This window comes from Triturus cristatus, chromosome 1_1 (assembly GCF_964204655.1).
Source record: "Triturus cristatus chromosome 1_1, aTriCri1.1, whole genome shotgun sequence".
Taxonomy (NCBI): domain Eukaryota; kingdom Metazoa; phylum Chordata; class Amphibia; order Caudata; family Salamandridae; genus Triturus; species Triturus cristatus.
In genome coordinates, this window is record NC_140579.1 from 1,102,453,394 (window position 1) to 1,102,471,394 (window position 18,001).

The following is an 18,001-nucleotide window of genomic DNA, read 5'->3' on the forward strand; positions in this document are numbered from 1 at the left end:
ATACCACAGGCCTGCTACTGCAGCCTGGGTGAGGTAGTGTTAGCACTCCTCACTGAGGTATAGGTTCCCTATATCTCACCATACACACACATATAAACCTATCAGTCACCCCTAAGGCAGGCCCTATCAATCCTGAGGGCAGGATGCTTGGTTTACAATGTGAGGGGGTGCCTCTGCATGAGCAGGGCCCCTCTGCAGCTGGCAGAGTCTATTATCTGTGGCTGTTTGTGGATGCGGTTAAACCATATACTCTTCAGTGCATTATAACCTCCCGGTAAATACTAACTTTGCAATGACTGCATCAAAACATGTCGTGTTTGGTGTCAAACAACTTGGAATCATACCCCCACACCAGTAACTGGTGTGGGAGTATGATCTCACCCTTCTAGAGGGGAAGACATGTACCTACTGTGGAAACACGGTAGAAATCTGAAAGAGCCTGGCATCACAAAATGGATGCCACCAGCACAGACACTGGGCTGCCCTCCTGCTGCTGACTGAAACTCGCAGTGGAGGAGGCCCAACAATAGGCATTCTGTCACAGGGAGGTGCCACCACCTCCCAGACAGGATTTAGTGTATTGGGGCTGGGTGGGTGCACTCCTAGAGTGCTTAGAAGTCCTGCACTGGGGGAGCAGTAGGCTCCTCTGTGCATATGCCAGCTCAAACCGGTTCAGGGGCTACCTGCCCCTGCTCTGGCGCGAAGCTGGACAAAGGGAAGTGGGTGTAACCTCCCACTCCCCTGACCCTCCCATAGGAGTGGTCATAGAGCTAGTCCCTCCCTTTCCTTTAGTATAAGATAGGGAAACCTTGCCATTGCAAATCAGATATCCCTGGACGACGCTCTACAAGAAGAATCCTGGACCTTCGACGTTCCACTACCTTTGGAAGACTGAAGAATCTCCCTTGGAGTCAAGGACTGACTCCCCTACTTGGCAGGCACCAAAAACTTGAATCAACAGTCGCAAACTTTCCCGCTCCCGCTGGACTCCAAAGTCCCTGCAGCCCCAGAAGTAGATTTCCTGACTTCTTAATGACCATTGTGAGTCCCCAGAAAACTTGAGGCGAGTGGACCCCACGAGTGACGAGGAACAGCAATACCTGGGTACTATGCACTATTGACAAGTGCAACCCCTTCACCACATTCTACGAACTTGTGCATTAGATCACATGTGGTCTAAGCCTCCAGCAGGATTTCCCTTGAAAATCAGAGGCCTACCTCATTCCAAGTGACCGTGGGCTCCTGTGAAGCGAATCCTCACGAGGGGTCTTTGCGATCCCTTGCCGGCTGGCTTGGGGGTCCTCTGAAGACTTTCTCATCAAACCAAAGAGCTCTCCTGGTTGCTCCAGGCCTGCCCTGACTTACCTTTGCTGGGTGAGTTCCTCAGACCTTGCTGGTCTGCACCGCTGACTTTCTTCACTTTCCACAAGACTTGCTGTTGCCAAGGCTTGTTGGCTCCAATCCGGTTGCCAACACCTCAGTAAGCTGCAAACTTTGTGGGACACTCTGAATCCAGCTCCTGGTCATCATCAACACCTCCTGGACCTCGTGGCTGAAGAGTCAAAACACCCTTGATCACCTGAAATCACCTGACTTCCGTGGGCATCCATCTTCCTGGCCCCGGGTCACTGGCAAGTGACTGTGAACACTGTCCCTTCTGCTTTCAGGTCTTCTTCATCCTGAATCCAGCCTTGGATTCCACCGGACACTTCTCCAGTCTTCACAAGCAGCAAAACTTCTTCGGCTTCCATTGAAAACGACGACGCGACCCGACACCAAAAGACACCTATGCACCCGGCTTCCCTGGGTGAGGTAACTCATGCACTCCGGTGCTCCTGTGGGTGTTGGCCCTCGAACTATTTACCTTGTAAGTGGCTTGCTTGTAGACTCTCTAGAAGTACCCTAAAACTTTAAAATTCCAACCGCGACTTGCTCCATTGAAATCAATGGGGAACCCGCGGCTGTGTTCTCACACTGCACGCGTCCCCGGTGGGTCCTTTACTTACCTGCCTTGGGTGGATTAGTGAGGCCCCAGCGATTCTACAGGCCCTAGGCATTGTCCCCTTGCAAGTCGACATTCCTAAACCTCTTTTTTAGTATATGGTCTGGTACGCCCTTAGGGCCCCAGCCATATTTGTGCTTAACTTATTGTGAAACGTTGATATTTGCATATGTTCCTGACTTCTAATCTCATAAAGAGATTAGTAGAGTGTGTCTAGTAATAAATACATATATATTTGATATATATACCTGTGTGGTGTCTTTTCATTTGGTAATTCAAGAGATTATAAGGTCAAACAAGCTGCTTTACATTCCTCTGAGACTTATCCTGAAGGCTGCTCTCCACAGCTACCACTAGGATAGCTTTCTTTAAAAGGTTGTCTTAAACCTATCTACCATAAGAGTCGAATTGGACTGGTGCAAGGTGGCCACTATAACTAGTGACCAGCATATTCCAGGCCAACTTCTCACACTCGTCTAGTCCTGGACGTTCCAAAATGTCCGTCCGTCAGAGAGGGCATTCCTTCCCTTCACTGGCTACTGGTCAGGAAGCGTGTGACTTTTAAAGCCCTTAGTCTAGTTCACACTGCTCTCCACTGGCAGGGGCTGTTGCACTTGACAACTGCCTTCCACTGGTATATTCCCAATAGACAGCTGAGGTCTGCCTCTCTTAGAAAGGTGGAGATACCTAGATTTCAAAAAGCCAGGTTGGGGGGGCGGCGGTCCTTTCAGGTCGCTGCTGCCAAGTTGCAGAATACACCACCCACTCATATTGCAAGTCTTTCTTACCAGGCTGCCTTTCACAAGCAGTTGAAAACCTAGCTTTTCTCCCTTCCGTAATGGATAGGTTTGGTCTCCTCTCTTGTAGTTGCTCTTACTCTTTGCTATCACTATGACACTCTTGGGTATAATGCGCTCTACAAATTTTCAAAAATATAAAAAATACAAAGGATGGATTGATGGGTGGGTGAAAGGATGCATGGATGAAAGGATGGATGGATGAATGAATGGGTGAAAGGATAGGTGGATGAAATGCTCGATGGGTGAGTGGGTGGAAGGGTGGGTGGGTGGGTTAAAGGATGGATGGATGAGTGGGTGAAACTATGGATGGGTGGGTGAAAGTATGGGTGGATGAAAGTATGGATGGGTAGATGAGTGGGTGAAATTATGGGTGGATGAGTGGGTAAAAGGATTGTTAGATGAAAGGATGGCAGAGTAAATGGAATTTGAGATGACAAAAGGGTGAATGGGTGAGTGAACAGATGGCAAAGCAAATGAAAATCAGAGGCTGGATGATGTGTGAAAGGATGAAAGAGTAAATGGAAATCTGAGAGGATGGATGAGTAAATGGAAATCTGAGAGTATCGATGGATGGGTGGCTGAAAGGATGGCAAAGTAAATGAAAATCTGAGAGGATGGCTGCATGGCATAGTACATGGAAATCTGAGAGGGTGGATGGATGGATGGCATAGTACATGGAAATCTGAGGATGGATGGATGGTTGAATAGATAGACAAAAGGGTCAGTTGATGGATGACAGCCTTTATAGATGGAAGGGTAGGTCAAAGGATTGGTGAATGTATGGGTGGATGGATGTATGGATGGATGAATGCATAGATGATGGATGTATGAACACAGGGATGGATGGAATGGCCAATGGATTGTTGGAATGGTGAAATATCGAATGATGGGTGACAGAATGGATTGATGACAGAATACAAAGGTGAAATGGTAGAATCAACGAAAGGATGACTGTATAGATGCTTGGCTGAAGAGGCAAGAGAGCTCCTCTAGGGAGAGTTAAGCTCACTTGCTTTGCTTGCTTGGTGCCATCAGAATTTTGGTTCAAAGAGGGGGGTATTTAAACTTTCTGGCTACTCCCTTGTCCCAAAGGGTTTCCAAGATATATTGAAGTCATGTGTGAAAGGTGTTACAGTAGTAATGGTTTGGGGTTAAGAGTAAAAGGGTGGGCTTGGGGGTAGATGTTAAAGTTATCACATTAAGGCTTTGGGGAGTAGGGTGGAGGGTTTGATGTATAAGGGTTAATCATTAAGGGGTTTTACATTAAGATGTTAGGAGTAAAGGGTTAGGGGTATACAGTTAATGATATAGGTAGGGGGTAGAGGTATATGTTTAAAGATGTAGGATTAGCCATTTTGTACATAGGTTTGTTTAATTTAAGGTGTGTTTATGAATATTATAGTTATTTTTAGGAATCTGTACCACAAGAAATTGAAGTGTTTCTTTTGAGAGTAACATTGCACAGTTAATATCAATGAAACATACTTCAGCTTTGCAGTGATGTACGTAGAAGTGTTAAATCAAACTGATACTATTTCTCAGCAAAAATAAAATCGAATTAACAATGTACAGCCTTATTTGCCTCAGTCCTTCGCCCTCAATCTTCATATCATAATCCCTCTGTGCTTCAGACTTGTGCTCATGTACAGTTCAGCCCTTATCTGCGGTAGCCGCAACCGTTCCGCCATATAGGCTTCAGAGGCTTCTATCCTTTACCGATGTATGCCTCTGCCCCTCATGCCTGTGAGCCCCAACTCTACCCCCTTAAATTACCTCAGTCATTCCCTTTGTAGATTCCAGATCTTTGCCTGTGTTGCCTCAGACGTATCATCACACATGTAGGCTGCAAGCCTTCAAAAAATATGTTGGATTTTAGGCTTTTAGGAAGCACCCTACCTGCCTATTGGGTGCAGGATGCATGTAGCTTCCTGCATTTAAGTAGGTTCCACATTCCACCCCCTGCAGATTTTAACCCTTCACAGGTGTAGGTCTCACTCCGGTCTGATATACTATTCAGTCTGAGCACTTAGGGCCAGATTTATTAATGATCTGCACCAGGTCCGTATTACAAAAGTGACGCAAACCCTGCACAAAGTATTGGAGTGGGATTTACTACCTAACCCATACAAGGATTTGCTTTGGAAAGTTCAACAAAGTAAGGCTAAGCTGTGATATGCCGTATTTTGCACTACTTGCATCACCAGGGCATTCCGTCTGTAGTACACAGGCATTCCCATGCATCCACCCATGGGTTTTGATGTAAAATGTTAATATTGAAAAATCCAATGTTGATGTACACCATGATATATGTAAGTATAATAACGAACTTGCATCTCCGTTGTTGAATTTACCTGATTTGACCTCCCCCTCAACCCTGAGTCAAATATGTGGTCAGGCAGGCCCTGTGACCTAGGCCTGAAGAAACTGATTGACAGATCACAGGTGGGGTGGGACACATAGCCCTTAAACTAGGGGTGGGCGGAATTGGCGAAATTCACTTCCGCAAACTATCGCAAAAATGTTGAAAATCTCCGCAAACACGCCGGAAATATCGCGAAGACGCGGAAGTTTTTTTCCCGCCTGTTCGCAGTATTTTTTACGTGATCGTGGCTCGCCAACTTACCCATGCGGTTGCTCACGGGTGCGGCCATCTTATTTTCACTTGTCCTGCCCGCTCGCGTTCGATATGACGTGCCTGCGTCCTCACGCTCTCGCTCGCGGTGGAGAATGACGTGTTCGAGATCGCAATCTTCTCATACTCTCGCGGTGCATGATCGCGAGAAGAAAGACGTGATCACGTGACAAATTACGTGCTCGCGCGACAAATGACGTTAATGCGGGCGCGAACTGTCGCGAGACAGCGCAAATGGCTACCAACAATCCAACATCTCGTGGAGAACGCGACCGGATAGGGAAAACTTGTTGGCGAATGCGGGGATTCAGGTAAAGCGATCGCGCGCACGCGAGAATGTATTTTTTTACAGCGCGAGCAAGAAAAAAATTACCGGTAAAATGCGGGTTGCAGCAATCTTGACATTTTCGCGCTTTCCACGGAACGCGAAAATGCCAAATTATCGCAATTTTCGCGAGCGGAACGGAATTTTGGCCCAGGCCTACCTTAGACCAGCACATAAACAGGAAAACCCAGTTTGATCCTACAGAGAGGCAGCGACACCATAATGGTCTCAGGAGATTGGGCCAAATAAAACATGTTTGGCCAGAGGGGCGTGCATTCCCAAAACACCATAAAGTCAGATGCCACTCAAAGTTAGGAACACGCAGCCAATTAGAAAACAGCATGCACACTACACGCAGTGATCACACTCTCCCCATGACGAATATCTGGACATGTACCCACTCGCCCTGCATTTTATCCGCGCAAGTCCACCTGCGCTTCTTATCAAACAACCAGATTTACGGGTTCATGACTAGGCCCAGATTTCTGTCTCCAGAGGAATGTGCAAATTGTTTTATGATGCGTCATGTAATGTATAAAATGACGGTCAAGACCAATGTGCCTTGAGACAGTCTTCAGACCCCAACTCTGTTGCCTGCTCTTCCGACCGCTGCGTTAAATTAAACCAACTGCTCCTCATTTGCCAAACGACTCTTGTCTTTAAAGGTAAATTCATATTCAAGCAACAAAAGCACTGTTTACTAAAATTTGTAGGCAGGGATTTGCCCCAAAACCATACGCCTACTCGAGGCAGGTGTAACAAGAAGAAATCTTTTGATTTCTCCTTATTTGTCCAACTTTGGATGTGTGGTACATTTTAAAGCACATATACAAAGTAATAAAAGTCTTAAAGGAAAGTTTTTGTACTAAAAGGTTCCCCATCCAGTACAAGACCTATGCTGTAGAGAACGCACACACCCTAGCACTATGGCACAAAGGTGTGTGCTTTGACACACAACAGCCAGAGCTGGGGGAGGGAAAAATGGGCCATATTTTAGTAGATATGCCACATATTTTCTCTCTCCTTTTGATGCGTTGCATCAAATATTAGTAAATACGGGCCCCAATCCCGTTCATGGGAAACGGCCACTACAACGCAGCCGTTTCAACGCATAACCATAACCACGCATGCATTACAACGCATGCGTGGTTACAACGAAAAGCCTTTACCACGCATACTTTTACTACGAAATTCGTAGTAAAGGCATGTGTGATAAAGTGAAAAGGAAAAAAAAGGGGGGGGTTGGGGGGTCACCCCCCCCTCCAAAAAAAGCGTGGGATTAAAAAAGAGGGCTTGGGGGGGCACCCCCCAAAATATAAAAAATAAAAAAACGCACCTGATTCCGTAATTTTAAGAGAGATGTGGAGACAATCCACGTCATTAGGGGAAACGGAAAGACACTTCCGCTTCCTCCTAATGGCGTAGAACGTCACCAAGGAAGATCGAGGAGAGGATAGATAAGGGGGAATGAGGAGGTGGTGTCGTGGAGGGAAAAATATAAATGGTAGAATTTTAGTGTGATATCCTTTAACAAGAAAATGCCATTAACATGCATAATTTAACAAAGAAAATCGTTGAAAAAGTATGCGTTATAAAGGCATTTTCGTGGTAAAGGATATTCGTGGTGATGGCATTCGCGATGTAACGCATGCGTGGTAAAGGCATGCGTTACAACGGAATGCGTTGTAAAGTCATACATTCCCCGTTCTTCAGCACCTTCTGCTATTCCGATAAAAAAACGACACACAGCTCTGTTAATGCATCTCAGTCCTGCAAACCTTCAACACCTCGTGGTACACCATTTCTAGCCAGCATGACTGCTCTGCAAACTCACTTCAGTCCTAGCCTGTTGCATCCTCAGCTAATGCAGTACTGGAAACCGCAACAGCTCTGTCGAAGTACCTCTCTACTTGTTCGAAGCTTTCTTTGCTTCTGTTTTAGAAATAAGAGTAAAAGACAGCTCCACAAATGCATCTCATTTCTGATATGCAAGTCCTTTTCGATTACAATATACAGCTCTTCACATATATCCCACCCCAGACTTGCTATCCCAGTATTGGAGCTAACACACTGTTCCCAAATCTGCCAGTGTATGGGAAGCCGTTCATGTCAAAATTACAGATCCCCATATAAGGCACCTCCTGAAATGCATAGAGTGCTCCTAAATAAATTTGACACACACCAGAATGAATGTAACATGTGTCTAAACAAATATGAAACATGGCATTGTGAATATACTACTTAGTGGACAATAGGAATAATCCACACTCTGAATTGGATAAAAGGTATACCAAGATGTATAGCAACTATGCTGAAATGAATATGACTGTTGCTGAAAAGAATACAACAAGATCTCAAGTGAATATAAACTTTAATGAAATTATATAGACTGGTGATGAAATGAATATGACCCACATCAGAACGAATATGGCACATATTAAATTGAATTTGACACTCTTTAAAATGACTGTGACACACATGAAATGAATGTCAGACATACAGCAATGAATACAATATAAGGTGAAATAATTATGACTAGTGTCAGAATGAATATGACTAACACTAAACTGAATATAACACGTTAATATAAATATGATTCTAGTTGAAATACATTTTGTGTGCAATTTAAATGAATATGGCCCACACTGAAATGAATATGAGAAGCTTTAAACTGAATACAACATGCATTGGAATCAATGAAACATGGCAGAATAAACAAAAGAACTGAAGTGAATATAAATCTTATTGAAATGATATACACCAGTGCTGAAATGAATTTGACCCACACTGGAACAAATATGGCACATAGTAAATTGAATTTGACACTCTTTAAAATGTACATCAATTAATACAAGCCATGTTCAAATGAATATGACACATGTTCAAATGAATAAAAGACCATTTAAAATAAATATGACTAGTGTCAAAATTAATATCACTAACACTGAACTGAATGTGACACATGTTATTATTAATATGATTGCAGTTGAAATGAATTTGATGTGCATTAAAAGGAATATGGCCCACACTGATATGAATATGAGAAGCTTTGAACTGAATACAACATCCATTGGAATCGATATGGCACATATTACATTGAATGTGACACTTTTTCAAATGACTGTGACAGACATGAAAGGAATGTTAGACAATCAGCAATGAATGCAAGCCATGTTCAAATGAATATGACACATGTTCAAATGAATACAAGATAAGGTGAAATATTTATGACTAGTGTCAAAATGAATATGACTGACACTGAACTGAATATGACACATTTATATAAATATGATACTATTTGTAATACATTTGGTGTGCAATTAAAATGAATTTGGCCCACACTGAAATGAATATGAGAAGCTTCGAACTGAATACAACATGCATTGGAATCAATGAAACATGGCAGAATAAACATACTATCTATTGGACAATATGAATAACACACATTGAATTGGATATAAGATAAACCGAGACATATAGCAACTAGGCTGAAAGGAATATGACTGTTGCTGAAAAGACTACAACAAGATCTCAAGTGAATATAAACCTTAATGAAATGATATAGACTGGTGATAAAATGAATATGACCCACATTGCAACGAATATGGCACATGTTAAATTGATTTTGACACTCTTAAAAATGACTATGACACACATACAATGAATGTCAGACATGCAGCAATGAATACAAGGCATGTTCAAATGAATAAGACACATGTTAAAATGAATACAAGATAAGGTGAAATAATTATGACTAGTGTCAGAATGAATATGACTAACACTGAACCGAATACAACACGTTAATATAAATATGATTCTAGTTGAAATACATTTGGTGTGCAATTTAAATGAATATGGCCCACACTGATATGAATATGAGGAGCTTTGAACTGAATACCACATCCATTGGAATCGATATGGCACATATTACATTGAATGTGACACTTTTTCAAATGACTGTTAAAATAATATGACCTAGGCTTGGATGAATATGGCCTGGTTTAAGATTAACATGATGCACATTAAATAGGATGCATTGAAATAAATATGACCTAATTGGAAATGAGTATGACACATTTTGAAATTATTATGACCTACATTAACATCAGTTTGACACCTTTTAGAATTAGTATATCACACACCAAACAAATAATAAAGTCAAATGAAGTAAATAAAATCTGGACTGACATGATTATAGCATGGACTGAAATTAATGTGTAGTTCACCTAATCAACTATGACGTCCTATGATGAATATGATATGCACATAAAATAAAAGGGACTGCTACAGTTAACCAACAACTGCCTAGATAAATAAATATTACGGAGGTGCCTGAATTCAGTAGCACTGGAAGGCACATGACATTGTGGCCCAATCAAAATACAGGACAAGTCAAACAGGAAAACCAACTTCTGAAAATGCTCAGTCCTTGAGTTTTTAGCCCTTAGAGAGCATGGCTTTCACAAATGCCTCTACATTTAATTTTTTGCTAATTTTGCTTGTTTGTTTCTTAAATGAGGCATTATCAGATGACCTTGTAGACTATCTCACCTCTTTAAAGTCATGCTTTTTTGCTTTAGATAGAGCTTTGTTGTGTGTTGATATTAATTGTTTGGAACTCCTGCAGAGAAAACTGGAGAGCCATTTGGAAATTTTAATCGCCATATTAACGGCCTACAATCTTTCTGGAAGTGCGACCATCACTGTGAGCTTCATTTTGGAAGAGTTGTGTAGGCTCACTTCTGTTTCCATTACAAACATTGAAAACAAGATCACCAGTTTGTCAGCTGTTTCTGCGAGTACTTTCCATACACCTGCAGCAAATCAAGGAGTAGGAAGGCCAAGGTAAGTTCAATTTTATTATTTCAGTCACACTGTTTTGCAACTGGCTTTTTACAGTCTATTTTAATTATTTTTCTGCAGGTTTCTTGTTTCAAAAGAAAATATGGAGTACCTATGGGAGATTGGATTTTCATGGGCATCGATTGCATCATGTATGAACATAAGTTCCTCAACTCTTTACAGACGAAGAGTTGAAATGGGTTTGTGCACATCTTCTGAAAATAGATTTACCAATATAAGTGATGCAGAGCTTGATCAACAAATCATAAACATTCTAAGTTCAACGCCTGATTCAGGAGAAAGTTATGTAAGTGGAAGCTTGAGAGGTAGAGGACTAAGAATTCAAAGATGGAGAGTGAGAAATAGACTTCATCTTCTTGACCCTGTTGGTAGAGCAATTAGACAACGTACGGCTATTCGACGAAGGGTGTACCATGTGCAAGGTCCAAATCATTTATGGTAAAGCATTCCAATCTATCTATCTATCTATCTATCTATCTATCTATCTATCTATCTATCTATCCATCTATCCATCTATCCATCTATCCATCTATCCATCTATCCATCTATCCATCTATCCATCTATCTATCTATCTATCTATCTATCTATCTATCTATCTATCTATCTATCTATCTATCTATCTATCTATCTATCTATCTATCTATCTATCTATCTATCTATCTATCTATCTGTATATCTATCATGTATAGGTTACTTCTCCCTCTACGAGTGTCAGTGATTCACTCTAACAATGTTTGATAAGTGATTTATTTAGGCCAAAACTAGAATATGCTATCCAAACTCTTTGCCCTTCAGCAACAACTCTGAGCTTCAGACCATGCCCTGTTTCCAGAGATTTTGCACTAAGGCCATATGCCCCATGTCATTTCTAAAATCCTCCAAACCTATTGCATATGGCTGTGTTGGGTGTTGTTTAACAGTAGTGAATTGTGTAGTATTAATGTTTTCTGTTGTGTTCGTGTAGTTTTGCTCGGTGTAGTGTTGCTGTGTTGTTACGTTTGCTGTTTTGCTTTCATCTTGTGTTTTTGTGCCCTCTAGACCTTTTGTTGTTTTCTGCGGTGATGCTGGTTTTCGCTGTGTTCTTGAGTGGTTCAATTGTTTTTATATTTTGAGACTATCCAAATGTATGGGTCTGGTCAAAGGCACCACTCCTGCAAACCAAAGTGAGGTTGTTCAAAGTTGAAGGCAATTTCCAGTAGGCACACCGGCTTTGAGGACTGGCTGTACACTGGGGCCCAGATTTACTTTTCGTTCACAGAACGCTGACACAAAGACAATTTTCTGCACTGCGTTGTGCGGAAGGGAGAAAACAAAAATGCTCTGTATTTACAAAGATATGGAGTATAAGCCCCTTGAGCTTCCAGCCCCGCTTGCAACCTATGCACCCCAACTTCCTTTATTCCACAAATCGCTTAATTCATTGATGGTGCAAAAGTCCACAGTTGTATTACATATTGCCATATACAAACGTTATAACAATTCAATCAATCAGGTAATTCCTGCCTCCTTGCTTCAATTTTGACAGCACAACCCTTTTTTGACAGTGCCCTGAGCGAAAGCCATTTTTTTGCGGCCTCTAGGCTACACCTTGCTGACAAGTGTTGAGGGGTGGCCCTCATGCCTGAACCTGGCTGCAAATGCCATGTCCGCCCTCTGCTGGCCTGTCGCCTGCTCCCTGTGCCCCACCCGTAAGACATCCCAAGGACACGGGTTTGAGCAGCTCCTCTTTGGCTATTCAGCTCTGACTGCTTTCCCTCTGTGCAACTCCGCCCTGCCTGAGCCCTACATCTGCCTATGGCTGCGACGCCCGTATTTCAGGTGTGGGTGGGTGGGTCAACGGCAAATGCACATGTTCTTGGTGGGGGCCCCCGCCGCCCTTAAGACCTGGTGCATCCCCAGAGGGCTCCCTAAACCTCTCACTGCCCCTCCCTAAACTCCTCCCTAATCCTTCCTCTTTATTAATTTATATATTTTATGCATTTTTATATAGCGCTGACTTTACCCGAAGGTGTCAGACCGCTTCTTTAGTAGTAAGTATGCTGTTTTCTCCATCCACTTCCCTGTCCCTTCCAAATTTACAACTAAAAGGTATACTTACTTGTGCGGAGACTTCACTCTCATGATGGAGATCTATGCTCAGAAAAGTTAAGAGCAGTAGAGGTGGAAACTATGCACAGAGGCTTGTGAATACCATTGTCAGTATGCTAGTAGTGCTACTGTAGTACTACGAAATGCAGTTAATGACTAGCCCTCAGGGCAGTGGCTTAACACAGGCTCCCACAGCCCCGTGGGGTCCCCCCCCCCAGCACAGTGCTCAGGCCTGAGAGCTCTGGGTTAAATTCTGAGAGTGGGCCCATCCATGTACCTTGCAGGGGGCCCCCCTCAAATCTTGTTACGCCTCTGCCTCCGGGTGTCTAACATAGCTGAATCTAGATAATTATTTGCAAACCCTCTGAGAGAGCATCACCTCACATACCTATCCTGTTAGATATAATTTTGAAATTAGGATTTTGAGGTTTTTTTTAAGGCATTAAAAGAATGTAATAATTCCCATAGAGGGGTGATTAAGTTTCATACTCTAGCACCACTTTCTGAGAAAGCCTGGGTGAGACTTCTGGTTTCTTGAAGGCTAGAGTTTATTGTAGGAGAGAGTCTGCACTCTGTAGTATACTTGATCGCCAGAGATTACCAAATTGTCAGCTAGATAGCTGGGGGGAGGTGTTGAGTATAGATTTATGGATAATGAGGGCTATTTTGTAAATACTTCTGTTCTCTACGTAAATCTTTTTTAGTGATGTGGTATGATCAGACATCAACCAATCTTCAGTGTTGATGGCTGCTTTTAATAGCGAAAGGTGAATTATCAAAATTCAGAAAGCAAGGAAAGATTATAAGAAACTCTCGAGAGGACAAAGGTTTGCGTCACAGATCTGATGGTATTTTGTTGAATGATGGATTTAATGCCTCCTACGAGTCTGTTTTGGTGGTTAGCGTTTTGAGCTTGGGCATCGATGTGATCCTGTAAGTGCCTTTATTTCAAGGGTCAAGCAATCATTATAATTGTTTGCAGTCCTGCATGTTTAGTTTCATCTAACCATATTTTCACTGGATTGGTGCATGTCAATGTAGAGAAGAAGAAGAGCTAAATCTTTGTAGGGGTTTACCTTTTGCTGTTGGTGACAAAATACCTTAAGTAATTTTAGGGTCTCACCCACTTCAAATAATATCTTCTAGTGAGGAGACTCTCAGACAGAGCTGCAGTTGTTCACATACAAGCAACAGGAGATGTTTGAATGATTCAGAAGTGAGAAGATGTGTTCTGTGTATGCACTAAAGAGTGTCAAGAAAAAAATTGACTATTAGAGTACTCCTTGGTAGTGAGGCCTAGGGGTCGATTATGAGTTTGGCGGTCCAACCGCCGTTAGACGGTGTCTGTGAATGCCAGTACACTGCTGTGCTGGAGCTCTCCCGGCTGCCGTATTACGAGTTACCAGGGTGGCCAGTGGAGTGGCTGCAGTGGAGGGTAGGATATCCCCATACATATCAATGAGTATGTGTAGATTTCGACTGCATATGTGTTAAATGCTTACATATGCACAATATATACATGGTAAGATACCATCTATATATTAAGATACTATATCCCCATACATATCGATGCATATGTGTTCATTTCGACTGCATATGTGTTCAATGCATACATATGCAAGATATATATATGGTAAGATACCATTACCCATTACCGGGCTCCGAGCCATATGTGTGCAGTCCCGGCAATGGGTATATGTTATGATATGCACTTACGTGTATTTTGGTATACTTTTCCTCAGGGTGAAGATCCACCTCGAAATCTCTAAGAAAAAACAGGACAGGTGTAAGTATGCACCCCAAACTCTTCCTCTCTGACTTCCAAACTGCGAAGGTTAACTGGCAGAAGAGCAAACTTATAATACGGTCAGCGGTCTTGCACCGCTTGACTCCCCAATGGGTGCTGCCTTTCCGTGACCATCATGCCGGAAGTTTACCTTGTGCTGGCAGTGCCGACGGTTCAACTAAGGTCCCAGCACAGGCAACACTGTCAACTCGTAATACGGCGGATGGACTGCCGCCCTCAGACTGCCACCACCAGCCCAGCAGTCTATGGACCGCCAAACTCGTAATCAGGCCCTATGTTTTTTGACAGGAAGTTTGCTAGTTTTATTTTCAGGGATCAGTTTTTCTTAGGGTTGGGGCACAGATTCCCAACCACTGTTCAAATGTTTTCAAAAGGATGGCATGATTTACTATATTAAGTAACTCTGACTGTGATAAACTGGGAAGAATGAGTAAACATCATTAGAGTAGGATTTTGACAGCATCATCTACTATTTGTACCATACCAGTTGTTGAGTTACAGCCTGCAAGGAATGTTGATTGAAGATCATAGAGGAGCTTGTTTGTGTTTCATTGCTAAAAAGCATTGATTATTTCATTATGTGGCTTTCCAAAACTTATATAGGAAAGGTAATTTGAAAAATGGTCAGAAATTACCTTGATTTTCGTAATCGGATCACTGTTTTCTGAGCACAAGAATGACTTAGCGGATTTTCAAATTGTCCTGGCACCATGCGCTGCCTTCGGGAGTAATTGGCAAAGATCGTTATGTCTTGAATGGATTATATGCTTTATTCGCCTCGCTGGCATGTAGTGGCAGAAGTGACAGGAGGGTCTTAGATTAGCAACAGTCTTTGTTAATACTGCCTGGTTTATCTTATAAAACAAAGATCAAATCTGTGCGGACTCACAGACTAGTAGGAATGGGAGTTTCTCAGGAGTATCAACTATGAGAGTTCTACTTCTCTTATTTTGTACTGGAAGAATGTAGATACTTTTTCACACTGTCTCTTGTATTGTAGTGGAGGCGGAACTAGAGATATACACATTGCTATGATAGCATAAGCGTCTTAGACATTAAAACGCCATCTTGCCACTTTTGCTGCTCTTGCACACGACACTGTAGATAGATGTTATTATATGAAAACTGCTTGCTTGCTTTTTCTTCACATGAGAAAGGTCTGTTGTTCACATTGCTAGACGTGCACCGCGACCTTGGTCTGAACATTGTGTGCAGAAACAGTCGGGGCTAACAAACAATGTATGCTTTTGAATTCAGGTTGATCGGCCCATGCTCTAGCCATAACACACACACAGCTGCAAATATCTGAAACTCGAGTGCCTTTAATATTGCAGTTTGCATGCATGAGACTCACATTCTGGAGAAGACTTTTTCCAGACACAGAGCAAAGCTGATCCTGTGATGTGATTCACCTAAGCTGTTATTTACGGTATGGGGTTCCCCATTCAAACCTAGAGACCTTCTATTAGTCTAATAATACTAGCTTACTAATGAAGGGAGGGTGGTTGTATTCCACTATCATTTGTAATATGATTTCTCCCTTTATTTTCTATGGTATTGTAACAATGCTGATGGTTTTTATTTTTAATAATTTGTCTGCTTATGTTAGCCAAAGTACTGCATCTTGGGACACGTAGTTTATAAAATAAACATTTTACACTTTACTGTGTCTCAGAATACTCTTGTTGTGGACTGATATGAGAATAATAACGAACAGGTATTTCTAATTCCCACCATTCCTAAGAGTATTCTAAGTCGCATGTTCTGGGTTGTCTAATCATTGGTAGCTTCGAAATGATACGAAGAGCGAATGAGACACTGACCGGATAGGGTTCTGGGTACTCAGGTGAGTTTTTGGTACACCGCAATTCACTGAGGTCCTGGTTTCCTGCGCATAGTTCTGTGCATGAGCAGAATCCCTGCAACAGGATTTTTTGATGGCATGTAACAACAGTTGGGGTTTTCTATTGTTTTTAACAATTTCAAAAAGCTTCTTGCTTTAATTTTTTACAATATAGATCCCTTATTAATAAAGAAGGTGTTGGTCTCCAATATGTGATTATACTATACCTTCCATTTTTATCTTACCTTTTCCCGTTTAAAGTGGAAGTGTATCGCCTTCATATTCTGTCTGTTGTGCTAAGAATTTTCCTTTATTCATATAATTATTAGCAAATTAGTACAAAGAAGAGGGATTATTTTGCCTTTTTTTAAAGTGAAACAATTTCATCTGCCATGTCAATCATGGTTTCATTATAATGTGCTGTTAAACAAGTAATGTTGGGTTCATTTATGTTGTTGGCTAATTTTGTAATGTTCTTCTATTCAAGATAGAGCAGTTTGTGTCCCTGCAATTTTTCGTTCAGATCGTCTGTTTGTTTAATTGACCCATGACATACGTTTTGGTACATAAAAAGGTGAAAGATAGTGGGAGGTGGAGAAAGCGGTCAACCAACTTTTGGTTTTTGCTCTTGATGCAGACGTTTTTGACTATTGGGAAGCTGATTGTCAAATTTTCAAATGAGTTGGTGCTGAGCAAAAAGGAATGAGTTGTATGTTATGTTGCCAAGTATTTCTAATGTGCACGTACACCAAAAAGGTTTCATGGCGTTGGGGCAAAAGAGGCAAGGAACTCGGAACTTATCCATAAGCTTGTCTAAAGAGCCATATTTTTAGCGAGGTCGTAAAGCTTCCATGGGAAGTTGTGACTCTAATGAGTCAGGGAAGAGAATTCCACATGTGTGGAGCAGTCACAGCAAACCTTAGGCACTCAGTCTATTTTTCCTGTACTTGGGAACCACAAGCAGATTTTGATGAGCTGATCTAAGGTTACGTTTGGGGGTATAGTCCTGGATTCTGGAGTTCACAAAAGTAGGATATTCACCATTATGCGATTTAAAAATAATGCACCCAGTTTTAATTAAGGACCTTTGGCCAGTGTAATTTTGACATCAGAGGTTTAGTGTGGAGCCATACGAGCCTGGTTTGGAACCAGCGGCAGCTTCTGTCTCTGTCCCTTAGGAAGTCCCAGATAGAGTGAGTTTGCATAGTTGATGGGGACATAACCAAGGCGATTATAATCTGAGTAATAGCCTTGAGTGATAAGATAAAGTTACTGCACTTACCTGAGGCTTCATAGATAGATTCCCATCTATCATGACCCCAAGGCTCTTGCCTGTTTTTTTCTTCACTGGTCAAATGGAAGGATTTCAGCTATGCATTTTGTTTTCAGGCGTCACAATTTCAGTCTTATCTGAATTCAACTTTAACTCATTACAACTCATTCAGTCACAACTGTATAACATGGTGCTTCAGAAACATTATGCAGATTCTGTTGTGTCATCGATGTTGAAAAGCAACTGCATATCATTAGTGTACTTGTATATGTTCACCATCTGTTCCTGTAGGGTGCGGACTAGGGGGCGGATACCGAGGTTGAAAAGATGGGGGGGACAAAGAGGACCCCTGTAATACTCCTCAGTT